Source organism: Stegodyphus dumicola, chromosome 12, assembly GCF_044657685.1.
Source record: "Stegodyphus dumicola isolate Sdum_Otavi_A_Nest chromosome 12, ASM4465768v1".
Lineage (NCBI taxonomy): Eukaryota > Metazoa > Arthropoda > Arachnida > Araneae > Eresidae > Stegodyphus > Stegodyphus dumicola.
In genome coordinates this window covers 116124918-116145616 of record NC_140779.1, presented here as the reverse complement: position 1 = coordinate 116145616, position 20699 = coordinate 116124918, and positions in this window count along the sequence as shown.

Sequence of the window (20699 nt, the reverse complement as noted above, 5' to 3'; positions counted from 1 at the left end):
TATTTTAAACAATGCAGCATTTTTTTTTGTGAGGAAAAAGTAAATTCCAGGTAATTTTAAATATTTACCGCAAATTGTTATAAAGCAAGGGTGCAGGAAATGGTTTATTATTTCAAACGCATTCAAGTTCAGCCTAAGGATTAATGATTTATATTGGCGATATTATCGCAAAAACCCCTTTCGTGTTTTTCAAGATTAACTCTATATTCTCAGGTACATAGTATGTAATAACTAAGTGATCGAAAAACGTGGTGATAAATATCTTTAAGGCGAATATTCGTTGTAAGAAAGTTTATTCCCATAAGACCGAGTTTCTGCTTAGACGTTTTTATGTAGAGGAAGAAAAAATCTTTATTTATAAACTAATAATTCTGTAAAAATAGAAACGGAGCGTTTACTTAGTCATTTATTCTGTAAAAATAGAAACTTAGTCGTTTTATTCTGTAAAAATAGAAACGTTACGTTTCACAAAATGCAAACTCGTATATATCATTAGCTTTTCGCGCACCAAAACAAGTTTATCATTCCACTGAAGCTTTACATAAAAATAAATTTGGGATGGAAAATAAAAACACATTTCATGAGTAATTAATTTCTTAAGACTTTTATATATCAATCAAGCTGAACTTTGCAAGAATAAATATTTCTTCTCCTGGGAGGCAAAAATTAAAATATTTTCTCCTAATGTTTTAAAAGTTTTTTCCGAGAGTGGTAAGTTTTATTTTAAAAGTAATATAAACTTTAATAATCAAGATGCCAGTGGGAATATGAAGTTAGAGAGAATACAGTGAAAAGTAGTATATTTTTTTTTCTACTTATGAATGTGTGTGTGTGTGTGTGTGTGTGATTATGGCAAAGCCTCGAGGGATATCTGCTTAAGAGGAGGGATGCCTTCGTGGAGGACTTTCTAAGGGAAACTGGCTTGTATACACGTTAAACATGGGGAAAACCACGAAACTGCTCATGCAGCCAGCCCGTTCGCATGATTCGAAACTCGAACCGAACTACCAGTGTTCAGTGACTTTACCGCTCGCTCGACCGCTGGTGGGCCTCTATGAATGAGTTTTAACGATTCATCTTCCGCTTACTATGGACCAAACCAAATGGACCTAAGCAAATGGAAGAGGATACATTCTGTTGTAAATGATGAATTATCGCCTAGATAGAAGCGTGCTGGTTTCGTTGAACTCGGCAGACGATACGAAGGCTATTTACCTCTAGGGAAGGAGGTCTTCGTGGAGGACATTCCAAGGGAAAGTGACTCTTATTAACATTTAGACATAGATATTGCAAACATGAGCCAAACAACATTCTAACATATGACTTGGAACTTTTAATTTTATTTATAGCCGTTATCATCAGTACTTACATTTGGATCCTTTTATTTTAGTAGCAGTTAAAAATTTAATAAATTCATGACTCTCTTCATTTTGAAATCAGTTCTAGTCTTTGGATTCTAACTGTCTAACTAGTGTCTTCGACCTTGATGAAAATGATTTTAGCTATATATTTCTCCTTTCTTTCCCACTTCACGCTCCGTTTCTGTTCTTTAATATAATATAGTGATAATTTTATTTCTCATATGTTAATTTTTACGACGGAAATTTACGTCTGGTGAATTGCGTTTGCTCCAACTCACAATTGACGGTCATTTATCATCATTAGATTTTTCTAAACATTTTATCTTTCTAATACTGACTTTTATATTTATACTCATTTATACTTTATTTTAGTTTAATCTCTCACTCACTCATGAAACCATTGTACATTTTATTTGAAACTTCCATTATTCTTATCCTTTTCTTTAATGTAAAAAGTAGTTCCGAATATGTTTAGGTTACTGGTATTCTACGATACGTTTTTAACTGTGGTTAATTGCCCATCTAATATGCTATAAAATGTATGAGAACAAAGGAAAATTTTTTTTATTTCTTGTAGTACGTAGTTAGGAATAAGTACTATTATTTATTTAAAAGAATGCAGTAATTTTTTTTTTTTAAACACAAACAGTTTGATGTTAAACTATCAAGTGAACTTTAAAGAAAAAGTGCTTTACTTATTTGAAATCAGTTTTGGTTTCATAGCTTTGTATTACTTTGGCATTGAGGGAATTAATTACTGCATTTTCTTAATAATTTAATTTAAGTTTGAATTTTGATTTTCTTGAAGTGTATCTGAGGTAATTTCGAATATTTCAAACTCTTGATCAGCAGAATCTTACAGGATTTCTACAGAATTAAGATGTGGGCCATGTAGTGGTCAACACTGATTTTGCAGTATTCCAGTTTTTTCTGCTTATCAATTTTTTGGTTTCTTCTTATAAATTTTTTGATCTGCTTATCAATTTTTAGGTTGTAGTTTAATGTGCCTAGAATAATTTCTATATAATAAGAACATCTGCACAGAAAATTGTCACGCTCATAAGAAAAAAAAAAAAAAAAAAAAAACTACTGCAGCCCAAAGGACTTGCACACTACAGTGGATACCAGCGCATATTGATGTTTACGGAAATGAGCAGGCTGATGGCCTTGCCAAATATTCCAGAAATAGTTCTCAACTTTCCAACAGCTTAACCCTTACCGATGCTGACGCAATAGCCAGCCGAAGACTTATCTCCCAATCAATAAAGAAGACCTCCATTCCTGCCTTAAATTGTAACAGTGTCATTTCCATTACCATAGCCAGACTGAGGGCGAAACATTTTAAAGGTATGAATATATCCCCTGATGGCAGCGAAATTATAATAGCTGTCCTCACTGTACTGATATCCAACTTTATAAAGACCATTTCTTCGACTGTCATGATAATTTGTCTAAGCTCCTCAGTACAGATATACAGTGGTGGCGAAAATTTTGGACACTTTTGGAAATTTTTATGTTTTTGAACTTTGTATGCTTATAGAAAACGTTACGGTTATTTGTGGCACCGTTTCAAACGGTGCCACAAATTTTCCATAGGATTGAGGTCAGGACTGTTTCCTGGCCATGACAACAATTTAATGCTCTTTGTACGAAACCACACTTTCGATATTTTGGCCGTGTGGCAAGGAGCAGAATCCTGCTGAAAAATAAACGAAGCATTGTTGGGAAAGAGATCTCTGATGGAAGGTAGAAGTTTTGGTTCTAGAATAATGTCAATGTATTTTCTGGCATTCAGTGTCCCATCGATGACATGAAGGCGACCAATACCATCTGCTGACATGCATGGCCAAATCATAACACTAACTGGGATCTTCACAGTTGCTTGAATGCAGTCAGGATGCAGCTCTTCTCCTATTCTACGTCTTGCATATTTTCGCCCATCACTACCGAATAACGATATCTTAGTTTCACCACTCCATATAACTTGTGACCACTGATCATCTGTCCAATTAATGTGTTCCTTTGCCCACTGTAGTCTTGTTTTTCGTTGCTGAAAATTAAGATAAGGCTTTTTTCGTGGAATTTTACCTCCCAGTCCAACATCTGTTAAGTCTTCTCCTGATTGTTCTTGAGCTGACAGAAACACCCGCATCATTCAGATCACTTCTGATGACCGCTGATGACATTTCTCTATCTTGGAGACATAGTCGTTTTATTCTTCTGTCAACAATAGATGTGGTGCACCTTTTTCGGCCTTTTCCTTCTTTTGTTTTTTTTATTGAATTTGTCTCCTGATATCGTAAACAAAACTTTCGGACTCCAGATGTAGGCACTGAACCACTTACCTGTCTTGCAATTTCAGCATAGGAAAGACCACGTTCATAACACAATAATATTACATCTCTTTCTAGGTGTCCAATCTACTCTTTTATTTGATGTCATTGCTTCTTGACTAAGTATTAAAAATTTTTACAACAATTCCTACTTGTAATTGCAGTGTATAAGAAACAGGTCCTCCTTCTACAGAACAAAGCAAAATAATGAATTGTTTCAAGTGTAAACATGATGTCAGCTTCTACTGGCAATTACTAACATTTGATTTTTTCTCAGAACACGAACAGTGATTGGCCAGGAAAGCTAGGCATTACAAACCACTTCATAACTGTGTTTTTTATTTATAAATAAGTACATATAACTTTTTTTGTGTTGCACATAATTGAATTTTGTGTTTTGTATTGAATTCAGTAATAAATGCTCTTTAAAATGATATATACAAGTTTGCATGTTGCGAAACGTAACATTTTCTATAAGCATACAAAGTTCAAAAATATAAAAATTTCCAAAAGTGTCCACAATTTTGGCCATCACTGTAGCTCCCTCGCACCAACTTCTCTATTCTTCGAAGATCATTGATGTTGCTGCGGCTGTTCTGGATACTCTCGGTCCTATTTGTCTTCTCTGCACTGACTCCTTGGACAAGACAACAACAACAACAAGAGCATCTACGATCGGTAAGACGTAATTCACATAGTATATTTTTATGAAAAGGCATTTTGATGCCGTATTTTCTGATTTCATGTTCCATCAGTTTTTTCAATTCCTGACCATTTTATAGGACATGATGATTCTTTTAGAACTGACCTATTTCATTAGCTTGTAGTTTTGTTAAATCCGATTTTAATACAGTTTGCTGCAAAGCACTCAGGAAGGATGAAAATTTAGTGGCTCCGCATGTGCAACGTCGAAAAATATAGAATTAAAAAAACAACGAAAACCAGTAGAGCAGTTTTGATGACGTGAAACTGAATGAGGTGTGTTTCCAGCAAGATAATGCCAGCCGCATGCCACACGTGAAAACAAAGTATGGATTTGATCAGGAGTTTTTTTGGAGACCGCATGATTTGCAAAGATTTGTAGCCTCCGCAGTCACCAGATCTATTGTCCGCAGATCCTTCTTGTGAGGTTTTCTGAAGGATTATGTATTAAAAATATCATTGCCGACACATTGCAGTGTATTGCAGCCAACATGGAGCGGCGAGTTCGGTTATGCCTAGGCCAGAAGAGTGGTCATTTTCAACACCTACTGTAGGGTAAATGATTATAAACCTTTATAACTTTTACAAATCTTTACTAGTCACATTTGGTATGTCACATAGCAATCAGAGTTTTGAACAACGTTTTATAGGCGCAAGTCATCCCTCCTTGTATAAAATTTCGCAGTTTTCGTTATTTCTTCTTTCTTACGACGTTGCACATCAAAAAACGGGACGGACTACTAAATTTTACTCCTTTTTGAATGTTTTGCTGTAAAACTCATTAAAATCGAATACATTTTAACAAAATTACAGCCCAGTGAAATAAGTGAGTTCTAAAACAGTCACCCTGTATATTATTACTCTTCAACACAGTGCATCTGGGAAGCATCAGATCTGTTGAATTTTAAATAAAGGCACAGGAGAGCAGTATGCACACATTCCCCTAATTTTGATGAATCAGACTAAAAAATCATTTGCAATTTTTTTAATGGCGGCCACTAGTCATTTTAGACTTTGGCCTCTACTAAGGCCAGAAGTTGTGATCATTTTATAATGGAGGCTCATAATTGGTGGCCACCATTACCTCCTCTGAAAGGACAGACAATTTACATCCAAGCCATCTCCGGGATTCGAAGCCAGGCCGTTCGGTACCGCTTTCCCGTCTGGGCACTAACCACTTTGCCGTCTGGGCACTAACCACTTTCCCGTCTGGGCAGCTATTTGAGTATGTTATCCATTCAGGTCTTTGAATAAGGTAGCTTAATAAATTCTATCTTTGAATATCAGAAGAAAACTCCAAGCCACATTGACAGAAAGATAGATATTTTGATTTCCGAAACAAGCTTTTTCTAACGAGAAAATAAACTTAGATTTTTTGGGAATAAATTCCCTTAATTTCTTGAAGAAAAGTTATGGCAAATGTATGCATCGTTTTTTTATGGGTGGATGGTTCTTTCTCACTAAGTTTTCCAAATGTGGGAATTGTTTTTGGTGTAACTATATGCAGATGCAAAGAAACATAACGAAAAACAAACTGTTTTTGATTACGCTACCCCTTACATAATGGCATTTATCTATTTATCTCTTTATAAGAAATAAATTAAAAAATGTGCGTCGAAAAAACAATAGTTTGATATTTAAACATTTAATGATTATCAACTCTAAAAAAATAAATATGCCTTAAGTAATAACAAAATTAAGTTAATTGTATTCTGGATAATAATCGAAATCCACTGACGTTTATTATCCTAAATGCAATTAATTTAGTTTCTTCATATAGCTTTTTGTTTTGTGCAACTCTATCGTATTTTCTGTCACTAGTGTAATTCAGCTCTTTTCAGAAAGAAGCTGAATAAGGGAAGGAAATGTAACAAAACAGAAGAAAAACACTCCAAAGTAAACATAAAATTAGCAAAACAACAACCTTAGATTTAATCAAAACTCTTTCAATTTCAAAAGCAAACAGGTACAGATCTCTCTTCATAATTAGCAAAGGAATCTGCAATGAAGGGAGAAAGAAATGGTCATATTTATACTTACAGAAGTAAAACGGAAGAGAATGTAGTGCCATCTGTAGGCAGAAATAGGAACGAAAACTGATAAAAAAATTTTCATAAAATTTTAAAAGCATTAGGAAGGACTCTATTGAATTAAAAGTCATTCACTAAACACGATAAATCTTTGTGAATGCGAAAATAAAATCGAATTCACTGTTGGAAGAAGCTATATGAATAAATTTTGCAGATGCAAATATGAAGACTTGTTAATTTCGCCGTTTCGAACATAAGACTCGTGTTCTTTCATGCGAAACCTTAACACTGTTTCAGTTAGGTCGATATACCTCAAGACACACTGAGATGCCATAAATTCTCCAGAAAATATTTTCATAAAGTCAGAAATATGATTCTAAAAGTACCTTAAGGAAAATATAGACGCCTCAAGAAAACGCCTCTAAAACTACGAAAGAAAATACGGTAAAAACTAGCTAATGAGAACAACTAAAATTAACTCCTGTGTGACATAACTGTATCATGCGGCAATTGGAATTTGATTATTATTCTCATCAACGAAGTAAAAATAGATGTATGTGTTGGAGCTTGGCCTGGTTTTAGCAGATTCAAGAAGCGAGGCTGTGATTGTATTTACAATGCATGGTGTGTGTGTTTATGTATATGTTGTTTATATGTGAGCTATATTTTAGGCGAAAAAATTATGTGAATGACGTGATAAAATTATGATAAAAATGATCAATTTATGTTTGATGAAAACATAATACGTTGCCTTTAAATATCTTTTTGATTTCGCATTTCTTTCATCAGTTAAAGCATCATACACAAACATTTTCCCCTTTTGCTCCTAAGCCTTTACTTTTGTTTTAGATGAAAAAGAGACTAATGCTCTACTCACATGGTTCAGGATTTCGGCAGTGCTGTTTTCTATTTTATTCCTGATGAAGTTCCATTTACATCCGAATACAGTATTTATATATTTCGTGAATTTCCATTTATTGCCGGAGCCCATGTTTAAGGAGCATTGCTCGCTCTTTCTGTCTACTTATTCACATTTAGTAAACTTGAAGGTCCATTTACTAAATTTTAACGTCTTGGTCTATGACATTTCAGCTGCCCTTTTGTTAGAGTCTGGTTCCAATTCCATATAAAGCACAGATATTTGTAAATACATAACATGCATTGCAGCGTGGAAGTACTTAAACGCAGTCAAGTCTAAATTCTATTTGAGATTTTGGTTGTAAGAGAAGAATATTTCGAGATATTTGTATTCTATTCTCTGGTTTCTTCTTGTTCAAACCTCAGAAAGAGCCTGGAAAGTTGCTCTGTTATCTCAAATACCTAAGAAAATAGGTCAAAGACTGGAGCTTCCAACTAGCGTTCGTCATAATTTACGGGGTTGTTCTCGGTTGTAAATCTTGATTAGGGAACACGCACAATAAAATAAATCCTTTCTCATCGTGCTAAACGTTATGTACTTAAAGATGCTACGTATTTTTTATTTTAAATCTCAAGTAACAAATATAACGTTATTTAGGTTTTTCAGGGTCTCGGATATATTTACTAATACTAGAAAAAAAGAAACCATTCTACATTTCGACGATTTAGACTTTTCGTAAGGTTCTTTTCACAAATTATCGAACGTGCGGTGACTGCCTGCGGCTACAGAAACTTTTTAAACGGTGTTATAAATAATTTGGATTAATTTTGTAACGTGTGAATTAGCTCTAAATTTTCGATTTTTGCTTTCTTTTTTATATAAAGTAATGCAAAGCAATAAAGTAGATGAATATGTATGGCTTAAATTAAAGTCGTCGTAAGATTCTAAAGTAATAAAATCAGCAAACATGATTTTGATAGATCTCTTAAGTTTGGAAATTTGCTTGTAGTGCCAGACCTTTCAAATATTGTAATAGGTTGCTATGTGCTCCTACTATACGAATCGGTGGCGTTTCTGATGGTATATTGCTGAAAAACGGGGGAAAATACACATAATATGCATAATATATATATAGTGATGGCACACCATATTTGAATACTCTATGATATCTAATTTTTACAATGATGAACTTACAGATACAATTTAACAGAAATCCAACTGAGGAATAAATGTTCCATGGAGGTTAGTAGCACGTAATCCAATCCTGTTGGGTAGAAAATGTAATAATAACACAATTTTGGAAGCACTGATGTAAGAACACTGAGATGTAGATGCGTAGATATACTGTTTAGCATATATGCTTGATGCTTAGAACGTCCATCCATTTTAAGAAGAAGCAGTCGAGCAGGACTGAATTCCATATTTATTTAAATTCACATTTTTGGCCACAATTAACTTGACACCCCAGTCGTGCCTATTTCCAGAACACTTTTGATACTATAGCGATAGAAGTGAACAGAGGTGATGGCAACAGCGTCTTAACAGGATGAAAGCATAAGCGAAAAGGGACGAATGTCACAGTAGTAATGCAGAGGAAGAAGGAAGGGAGTCAAAACGTTTTGGTTTACAATTACTTTGATTGGACAGGAGATATCTGCATGACGCAGTTTAAACTTATGGCGCTATTTGCAAGACAGAGAGGGGAGATCCCCAAATTAAATAAAAAATAAAAGAGGTTATAGCGAATTAAAATTAGCAGTTTGCTTTTATATTTATTATCTTACACACACACACATACATATACATAAACGGCAGAACTATTTTGTATGTAAACCTAATATATATCTTAAGTCGTGCTTTCGAGATATAAAAAAGGCAAGTTAAATTTCGTCTGTCTGTCCAGTAGAACGGGATATATTGAATTACCCATTTTTTTTGGGGGGGGGTCCACAGTGTACATATTGGTTAAAATCTCTAGTTAACTTCAAAGTTCTTAATGACACGCAATAAGAGCAATAGCAGTGCTAGAGATGGTGATTATCGTTGACATAAAATTATTGGACTATGAGGAAGAGAATTTTGTTTCCTATATATCATGTTTAAGCTACAATGAATCAGCCACTATTGAAAATCTGCGGTATTATGGGTAAACGATTATTGAGAAAATTGTCTTGAGGAGTGTATGGAATGATATTTCATTGCCAGACAAGAAAAAGATAATATCATTTGAGATAAATGATTAGATCTTAAGTCTTTGCTTTCGTGAGTAGCATACCCTGAATCAATTGTAAATACATCAATCTAAGCATTTTTTAAAAAAATAAAAGAAATTCTTTTTATTACACTCAGATTCGAATTAATAACATTCTCTAAAATGTTATCCCATAAAATTCTTCATTTGGTGAAATCTTGGCAATTAGGTAGTTTGAAGATGTATTTATAGTGACAGAAATAAATTATTTATATTCTTGTAAAATCTGAAAACAATTAAAAATTTTATTAATGATTTGATATTCAATAAATGCAATCATCATTAAAATATTTCAGCACGGTATTAAACAATGATCTTAGAAATGTGTTAGAACAGTATAAAAAATCTTTTCATGTAGTAAAAAGCATCAGTATAAAAAAGTATTCATGCACATTGTGTTAATATTAAGGCAAAAAAAAAATATGAATACTTAATACAATACTCTTTTGCAATCGTAATGGCGAGAAGAAGTCTAGGCATTTAATTTAACAAATTCTACCGTACTTCTTTTTAAACTTTTTTTTCATTCGTATTCTCAAGGATGTTTAAAATAATGTTGATTTGTTATTAAGCACATCTGAAGGTTCCTTTTCATTTCTTCCTAAATATATTTGATTGAATTCGATGGGATTGATGAGTTTGATGAAGTTTTTAAAACGTGGAAGATGATGAGTGAGTAGAACACATCTAATTAGATGGTATATTGTGTAGAACACACCTATTATAAAATAGAGAAGATGGCGTATTGCATAGAATACACACGTTCTAAAATATGGAGGATGGTGTATTGTATACAAACACCAAACTGAATGGTGTATTATGTACAATACACCTAAATGGATAATTTATTGTGTAGAATACACTTTTAAATATAAATAGTGTATTGTATCGAATATAACCGTTCTAAAGTATGTAAGATAGTGCCTTGTACGGAAGGCACCTAAATGGATTGTGTATTGCGTAGAATACACCTGTTTCCAAATATGGAAGATGGTTTATTGTATAGAATATTCCTAAACGGATAATGTATTACATAGAATGCACCTGTTCGAAAATACAGAAGATGGTGTACTCTATAGAATATATTTAAATGGAATGTGTATTGCATAAAATACATCTATTCTAAAATTTGGAATATGGTGTATTCCACAGAATACACCCAAATGGAAAGGGTATTGTACAGAATACACCTAAATGGATATAGAGTATTGCATAGAATATAGCTGTTCTAAAATGTGGAAGATAATGTATTGCATAGAATTCACCTAAATGGGTGATGTATTGTATAGAATTCACCGATTCTAAAATATGGAGGATGGGGTATTGTATAGCAATTACTACTTTATAACTGAAGTTTTCGTTTGGAATCATTAATGTGTGGAAAATAAAAATTTACAGAAAAATCGTGTTTTTGCATACTTTGTTTCAAAGTAATTTTTAGAATATTCAGATGAACCTATTTATTCAACACACCAATCATTATGTACAACTTTTCAAAGCCACTTACAGCCGTTTACTACCTTACCATTACATTTCTAGTCTTGTATTTTATCGTTGCTTGCGTATTTTCCTTCTTAAGGCTTCGCCAGTTAGATTTCACATTCATTTATGTCCATCGAATTGCCGAACATTAAGCTTGTTTTCATTTCCGAAAATAACTTGATGGCAAAACTCTTTAGGTTTATTGATGTATTCTTTTGCAAATTTTAATCATTTTTATCTGTTACCTTTACTTACAAGTGACGTTTGTCTAGTTATTCCAGCACGACATCCAATCAGTGGATTTTTTAAAAAATTTCAAGTTATTCTAGATAAATTTTTTCTGGTAGTGTTCCCAAATTCCAACGCTATCATACATGAGTTTATAAAACGATTCAATAGAATTTTCTTCAGGATGAATTGCTCGTCTTTCTTGCTAGCTTCGATGATTTCCTGCTCACTTTCGCAAGAAAAACTGAAGATTCGCGTAAGCAAATTGTGAAACTAATAGATATATGTAATGAAAGTAAACAAAATAAATAGACCATAAAATGTATAATAAATAAACCATAAAATGTATAATAAATAAAACAGGTACTAAACATGATAAATAAAGCAATTAGATATTAAATAAATGAAATAGATAATAAGTAAAACAGATATTAAACATAATAAATAAAACAAATAGATAAGAAATAAATAATAAATAAAACAGATATTAAACTTAATAAATAAAATATATAAAATGAAATAAAACAAATGAGCAGTACAGGAGCAAGTACTATACATAAGTAATGTACATAAACAGTAAACTAGTAACTAATTGTTGCTGTCGTAGCAAAAGATTTGCCTAACAGAAAATTAAAGTTTTTACGTGTATGAATACGAGGACTATTCAGAAAGTAAGGAACTTTTCCGTCTGACGTCGCTAGCCGCGCGCCGATCACATATATTTTGGTATCTGCGTGCTCGGCATCTCAGTCGGCAACTGGAACATTTTCAACTGGAACATTTTCACGCTGCCCGTTTTATTTAAAATTTAAAATGTGCTCTGCAATTGAAAATCAGTTGGGTCAGGAGCAGTTGTGAGGTGCGGACTGTGATACGGTTTTTGTTGGCTAAAAACCTATGGAAATTTATCGGAAAGTGTGTGAAGTGTACGGAAACAACGTAATGAATGAAAATTCAATTCGGAAATGCTGCATTCAGCTTAAAAATGGCCGAACTAATGTTCACGATGAAGAGAAGAGTGGACGCCCTACCATTGTGACTGACGAACTGGTCGCTAAAGTTAATGAAAAGATTAGTGAAAACCGCCGTTTCACAATAACGGAGCTTTCGCTTATTTTTCCACAAGTTTCACGAACTTTGTTGCTTGAAATTGTCACACAGAAGCTAGGTTACCACAAATTTTGTGCAAGATGAGTGCCGAAATTGCTTACAGACCATTGTAAAGTTCAGCCAATGGGGGCAGCTTTGATATTTCTGGAGGCCTTCATTACTGGATCATTACTGGATCGAATTGTAACTGGTGACGAGACATGGGTGAGACACGTAAATTGCGAGACAAAATTACAGTCCATGTTTTGGGAACACAAGTTCCGCCAAAAGACCTCGAAAATGTTTGAAAACCTTGTCACACCAAAGAAGATTATGGCGACTGTGTTTTGGGATAGGCAAGGTGTGCTTCTGATTGATTTTCTCGAACGAGGTGCCACAATAAACTCTGAGCGGTACTTTCAAACTTTGCGCAACCTTAGGAGAGCAGTTTAAAACAAGGGCCGAGGAAAGTTGACGTCCAAAATTTTGTTTTTGCCCGACAATGCCCGACCTCACACGGCGAACTGCACTCAAGAACTCCTTAATTCATTCAAATGTGAGGTTTTTTTCCTCTTCCGCCCTATAGTACCGACCTTGCACCTAGTGATTTTCCTTTGTTTCCATGAATGAAGAACTCGCTAGCAACACAGCGCTTTGACCACGACAAGGAGCTGCGGGTGCGCGTCACTGAGCAGCTGTGATCGCAGGCGGCAGAATTCTATGACGAAGGAATTTCAAACCTTATCCACCGCTATGATAATTGCCTCAATTTGTTTGGTGACTATGTATAAAAGTAGAATTTCAATCGCTCTTTCTGATGTATATAATAATTATTTTCTTGAACTTAGTTTCTTTTTAATTCCAAAACGTTCCTTACTTTCTGAATAGCCTACATACTTTCATCCTTGGAAATTTTAAGCACTTTTGATGCATTAACAAATAACGATATATTAATTGATGACATTTACTAAAAATATTTCTGCTTTAAGATTTGACTTTCCCTATCGTTTTTACAAATATTTAAAGCAAGTTGTAAGCTAAGGAACATAAAATAAATTGGCTCAAAAGTTTTTATATAGTAATATGACTACATTTTTCCTTCTCCTTACTTATATAAGAAACAACCGGGAGGAAGAAAGTAAGTGCAGTATTTCTCAAAAAGAACTTTTATTTGAAATAGCATTTAGAATTTTGTTTTCTTTGTTATCACAAGCAACTCATGTTATTTTTTGGGCCATATAAAAAGTTAGATCTCCATGCAAGTAAATCACAGAATAGAGAAAACCAGAATATTTAATGATTAAAAAATGCTCTTAATGCGTAATCTGCAGTCCATTAGCTACTTTTTCTCGAGGAACGCTGTAAAATGGATTGCGAACTCAACTTGTTTGTCTTGTTCTTTAGGGAAATTACTCACTAAGAAAGAAATTGGCTTTTGAGAAGATTCTGGTGATCTCGTTAAGATGACCTAAAATAGTTATTCCGTTGGTGCTTCTCTCACATTTTTTCGAATTCTTTGAAACTAAATATATTTTGGAAAACTCAGAGATATTTACAGCTCTGCAGTTGACTTCTGAAAATTGCGATTTTTTACTAAGGAAGTAACGTAATCGTGAAAAATTTCGGGTATCATATATCTAGAAAAAATGCATTTTGACCTCCCTCGAATTCATTCGAACCACATTTTTGCATTACATCTGTATCTACAACAGAATAAAGGACTCATTATTGCCGAAACGGACTGTTAAATGAATTCATAATAAATAAAGCAAACAGGTAATAAAGAAGATTAAAAGAGATTTTTTGTGACATCGGTACGTACGTACGCATTACTCCCGTACACATTCGTATAAGTAAAATATCTGTCATAGCTCAAAAACGAGTAGCCTCAGAACGAAGTTTTTTCCTTCTTATATGTTGATAAATTGTGGATTTTTTTGTTTAAATGTGATTGAATTATGTTGAACTTATGTTCCAGTAAAGATATTTAAGCGTTTAGTTTGTAGGGATTTATATTTATTTTAACTAATAATTTTTATTTGAAACTTTTCTGTAAGCCTTCATTCCCCTAATTGTCAGTGCCAGAACAGTTGAATGTTGTAGCGCGCGTGTACGAATGCAAATTTTTCTATGTTGAAGGAAGCAGTTAAAAGCCGAGTTTTGGTAGGAGAAAGGAAGAGTTAGGCTCTAGCCGCCGTCTCTGCCGTAGGTACGTTTGCTCATTGTTGGTTCAAGTGGCTTAATTTGCATTGCTTTGCTGCCAGTAGCTTAGAAGGGGGTTGAAGTTCGGGATCTCGCTGAGCCCTGTAGGTTAGTTTAGCACTTGTTAAACATTTCAGCATTTAATTTTCAATTACCTGACTTTCAGTTGCCGCCCAAGTAGGGGCGAAGTTTGTTAGCGTCGAATTGACGCATTGTAAATTTTAAAGAGTTAATAAAGGGTTTGAACCCTTCTTCTGTGTAGTTTCCTGATACTCCTGTATCCAGATAGAAGTTAACCCACCTGGACTCTGCAAGTTAATCACCATTCAACAATTGTAAAATTAGCAAAAAGGTTAAAGTGGCTAAGCCTAACAAGGCTGCCATTTGTTTACATTTAAAACTCTTAGTAAACTAGTGAGTGAAGTTAGTTGGTGCATGAACTTCAATGGTTTTCTGCCCAGTGGGACTGAAAGTTAAGTTTCAATTTTGTGCACCAAAATTTTGCCTTCTTGTTCGTTGGTTGATTCGCGTATTTTTGGCATACATACATACACTAATTTAATTGTAAACATTTTTTAACTATATTTAAGTGCGTGTTTTAAGTTTTTCTGCATTTTACAAATTTTAATAAAAATGTTTTGAGTTTTCATGTATTTTTGCCATGCCGCGAAGTGATAACTGAATTGATTGAATGAGAAATACATCTCTAAAGAAATTCGAGGAAACAGGTTTGAAATAAGTGCAGTAAAAAATGTGTATAATTTAATAGGCCGTACAAGAAAGTCGTGTGATGTCAACATCAGATTTTTTCTTCTGTGTATACTAAGAATAAATGAAAACATCGACGTTAAAAGAAATTGTGCAGATTTGAAATACTGAAAACAAATTATATACTGCACAGTTTATACTTGCTAGCAACTTGAATGTCCATTGAAAAGCAAACTGAACATCGAAAGAAACTTTTTGTTTCAAATGATGTTTTCATTGATTAAGGCAAAGCATACAAATTCCTCAGCCTAAAAAAACGGAGGTTTCGTGGAATTACACCGGGCTCATATTTTGTTTTTCTTTTATACTTGGGGAGAGACGCAAGAGCAGTTTAGTTGGTGGATTTATTTCAATAAATAAATCAGGCGAAAACTGCTTACCAGTATACTTAAAAAAAAAAAAAAAAAAAAAAAAAAAAAAAACAGCAGTTTTATTTAAAGAGCCAGAATTAAAGCAGAACGTAATCTTTATAAATGTTGCTCACAAACTTGGGACACAAAGACTAGCTATTGCAGAGGTGTTTCTCAGCTGTGAAAATTCCAACTAATAATCTTTAGCAATAAATGAGGTATTATGGTAGAAACGTTTGCAGAAAAACATAGTGTTTTGTATGAAATATGCATAAATTTAGAAGTTTAAAACTTGCGAAGACTTCATGCTGTGTTTACCGCAATTTACATTCAAATAATGCTAAACGATTTATTTCATCATAAAAGTGCAAGTTGTTTCCATAAGTATCGCCGCGAGCATTCGGGTTCGTAATGGACTGAATGCACGCACATCCGATGAAAGCTTAACAGAATTTATTTTTCTAAAAGAAAACTTAACTGCTCTGGAACTTTCCACCAAAGTAAATCCGCAGCCCTCCCGAGTACAAAAGAGCGCAATCGATAGTTGCCCCTTCAAACTACTAAGAACGTTCAACACAATGGAAGCAACGCGCATTTAAAGAGTGAAGCTGGCACAAAGAACTCTTAGTACTCCGAAGTCGACTCTAAAACCGAGGAACTGATATTCTCGCTGATATTACACAGTGATTCTACCGCCTCCGAGGAATGTTTGTTCTTTATATTTCTCGAAATCACTGGAAGGCATATAAAATTAAAATTACATATAAGGGTAGGATAATGTTACAGGTACATATAGAGGTCGATTATAGTTATTTAATTACAGTAACAATTACAATCATACAGGGATCGGACCAAAATGTCGCCAAGTTTAACGACTTTTGGCGATTTCAAACCCCATTTGGTGACAAAAAGGAGTTGGTTTAGAAAGATAGCCATTGGCCTCAATCTTAAATATAGTCGAAGTTGGTTTAGATGTTGGCGCCAATACATCGCCAGGTTGGTTTAGAGAGATAGCCCATTTGCCTCAATGTTAACACTTTACCTAGCGGTTCAACTGCATATGCACGTCTGACCAGCCGCAGATTCTCTCTGTTCTCAATAACTGTCAGGACAATCTGATAAATCGTCTATATGAAACACTCCAGTACCATTTTTTTCGCTCATCGTGAACGGTAAATTTTTTTTAAAACGGTGCGAAAATGTGGTAGCTTACGAAGCAACGCACTTAACGTAAGTGAGCAATGTACCTCTACACTAATAATAAAATGCAGATGATATAGCAAATGACATTTGTTTATCGCCATGGCTACCGATTGACGGGCTATGTTTAAGTAGCCCCGAGAAAAAAGCGATTAATAGGCTATCGGTCGGTTAGACTTTGGCGAAAAAAAGCCGATTAATAGGCTATCGGTCGGTAGGCATTGGCGAAAAAAAGCCGATTAATAGGCGATCGGTCACTAGGCGTTGGTGATAAAAGCCGATTAATAATGTTACGAAATGTACAGGCGCGGTGAGATAGCTTCCCCGCATAGCAGGTTTAGGGTTGCCATAAAAGGACAAGGGAAAGGCAGAGTTGCCATATTTGGCGAAAAATTGCCTATTTGGCGACAAAATTGGCGATACGGATGGAGAACCTTCTGGAACGAATTCTTACCAGTTTAGCCCAGAATGTTCTCGAACACAAGCCGAAAGCAATATAAATCCTGCTGGTCCGTAGTCAGTTTGTGTGCCTTGTCTAGCGAGCGGATAGTCAGTGATTGAGCGAGTGTCTCGAAGTCTACCACCAAGTTGGTCGTCGAGTGCATCGAAAGAGTATTTAGCGTATCGCGGTTAGTGCATCGTCGAGAGAGTGTGTTGAGCTCTAGGAACGACTGAACTGAAGATTCGGGAGCTGTGCTCTGTGTGTCGTCGAGCGCATAGCGAGTTGTAGCGTGGAGGGTCTCGAGAGTGCGTGGAGTTCCGAGAACGACCAAGCAGAGTCGGGTGCTGTACTCTGGTGCTTTGCAGTGAAGTTGTCTCCACCGTTATAGCCTGATAATAACCTGAAGGCTGTGTCGCTGATTGTTCCAGCGAGTCTATAGTAGGTCTTCGACGACTGTAAAAAGTGACTTTGTAGCTGTCCTGATTAAGATTGGCTAAATAAAATGTGTTTGGATACTTCATCAAGTGTCGTCGTTATTCACTCCGAAACTACGAACCCCGTACGAACGTGAAGGAAGAAAATAACGTAACAACTGGTGTCAGAAAAAAAAAACACGTAACAATAGGCGATCGGTCGGTAGGCGTTGGCGATAAAATGCCGATTAACAGGTGATCGGTCGGTAAAGTGTTAGTCGTCTTATGTTCTCGGTAGAGCTTCGCTTTTCTTGAAATCGTTCATGTTACATCAAACAAATTTCTTAGAAATATTGCTTGAGCATGTATTTAAATGAGCAGTTTTGTTTTGCTACGAGACTGACCATTTTCATCACATAACATTCAAAAGAAAATAACAATTAAAAGTGGAACAATAAGAGTAATTATATGATTGTATTTCTGGAATCAATTTCTTTTGAGAAATCATTTGAAAAGAGACAAACTGTACTGAAATAAGAATCTGTCTGACCAGGTGCCAGTACTTCTCATTACGTCAGCCGCTACCTTGGAGGTTATAGAACATTTCCCCAAAATATCCGCAATGATTTGAGTATGATAGCTTTTCGTCACCCTCGTACGTTTGGATGAATTCTTTGAATAACGAAAAGCTATAAATTTGCATTCAAGTGAACAATTAATAATTTTCAAACATAAAGGTAATTCCCGACACGGTCAAAACAATCATATTTACAAAAAGATTGTTATAAAATCTGATGGGGAATTTAGAAGTAGCAATGCATGTAAAACCAATGTAAGAATATTATACAATTTAAACTGTTATGTAATTATAATATTTCAATTACATATATGCACAAAAATAAAGGCTAAAAGTATATAGCCTTAATCTTAACTCATAGTTCAAATTCAATAGTTGCAAGTGTCGAGGAAAAGGATGTTGTCATAGAAAAGGATATTCGTTGGAACCGACCCTTGGGCGTTTACATTTTCCATTAAAAGATGTGGGATAAAGTATTACAACTGTATTCGTAGACAGAAATGACGAAAAAAGAATTCGAAGGATGCCCACTTATTGGTTTTGGACCACGAAATCTAAATATTAAGTGGGAGGGTTACAGGCGATGGCTTTAATCTTCCTTTTGACTATTACGTAAATAAATTGTTTTGAACTTAGAAATCTAAATCAAAATAAAAAAGTGTAATATTCTCTGGCTGAAAGTCAAGGAAATAGAAAACAGATGGAATAACAGTCAAAAATCTTCATCCGGAATCAGAGTATTTGGGTCTTAAGAAACTAAATGGTTTTTTGTTAATAAATGGAAAGTATACATAGCTATTTACATTACTGATTTAAGTAATTTGCATTTGAATACAGAATATGCAAATCTTCAAAGCTAATAAAACATCTGGACTCCTCCTCCGTGGAATGTTTAAGATAAACCCATACTAGCCTATGAATTTAAAGATTAAATTTGAAACTTAACGCCTGCGATTTTAAGTGAATAATTAATAAAATGGGAAAGAATTTGATTGTTTGAAAGAACCCGTACGAGTAAAACTAGTTTATTTTTTTTACTACAATACTGCAATACTGATTCCTACTATAAGATGAAGTCCTACAAAACACCCACTAAATTTGTCATAAAGAAATGGTAATTCGTGACAACAGAACTTGTATCAAAATTATGGCAAATGGTTTCTGCTAAGGTTTAATTGATAATATTATATTTATTTTATCATGTTATAATATCCTAAACGGTAATTTTTTCATGTATTGTAGATACGATGACAAACAATCACATTGTATTACACAATATGGTCTGTTTTAAATTACATTCTTTTGGGAATTGAGAAAAAGTTTTGAGACTGCCTCTGTTTCTATTTCTCAAAATTAGATATTGCAACACTGCGCTGGGTTTTTGAATGATTTATATATATTTATGGGTTTGTGAGCGATATACGTCCTGCAGTTAGACAGGTATGACATTTAGATTAGGTCACAAAGAGTAGTAATACCTAGTACGCTTGTCGAGTTGGGATAGGAAGTAATATAACTATATCGCAAAGATGTGGTTAATTATCCGTTAAAAACCTTGTAAGACTTTCACTGTGTAAATCTAAGTTACTGTAGAAAGTGACGAGTCTTAAGAACTAGACAGCGAATAATCTCTTAAGTTCGTGTGACAAGAAATAACAAGATAGAAGGGTAACTAACCCTTTATTATTCCAATAAGATTTAACAAAACTCCGCCTGGGAGTGTACAATCAAAGCCGACACTTGGGCTTGAACTAAAACTAAACTAAGAGACTAAGAATTAAGCTAAAATTAAGATTAACTAAAGAAATATAGTCGAGCTATCAAGATTCAAATCGAGTTGGCCCCTTAACTTATTTGACTACGAAGCTTAGCAAGGGCCTGAGTACGGCCGAGCGTAATAACAGCTTTGATAAATAGAGTGGCCAAAAAGGCAGACTCGCGTAAATCAGAAACTCTGATTTTCTCTGACTCTGTAAGTAACTTCGTGGTTTAAAAACCGCTCCTACTCATTAAATATTCAGCAAGATTCCAAAACTACGTTCTGGCCGAAAGTAGTAAGTTGAAGTTAAGAATTTGACAGGAAAGGAATTTTAACTTAAAATTTAACTGTTAATAAAATTAATATAATCCTTACAACCTAAGAAAAACTGTAAAAAATTTGAAAAGTTACAATATGTTTATGTAGATGTATGGAAATGAAATATTTAAGCATATCGTATGTAGATATCTTATTTCGATTCGAGTTTCAAAACTGTAACACACAATTGATCTACAAAGCACATGCTGGCTGATTGTCCTGTGCGAATACGAATATGAGTATTGAGCACCTATAGGCAGAAAGGCTGCATGGGCATTTTCGTGGTTTTCCCCATGTGTAACGTGTATACGAGCCATTTTCCCTCAGAATGTCCT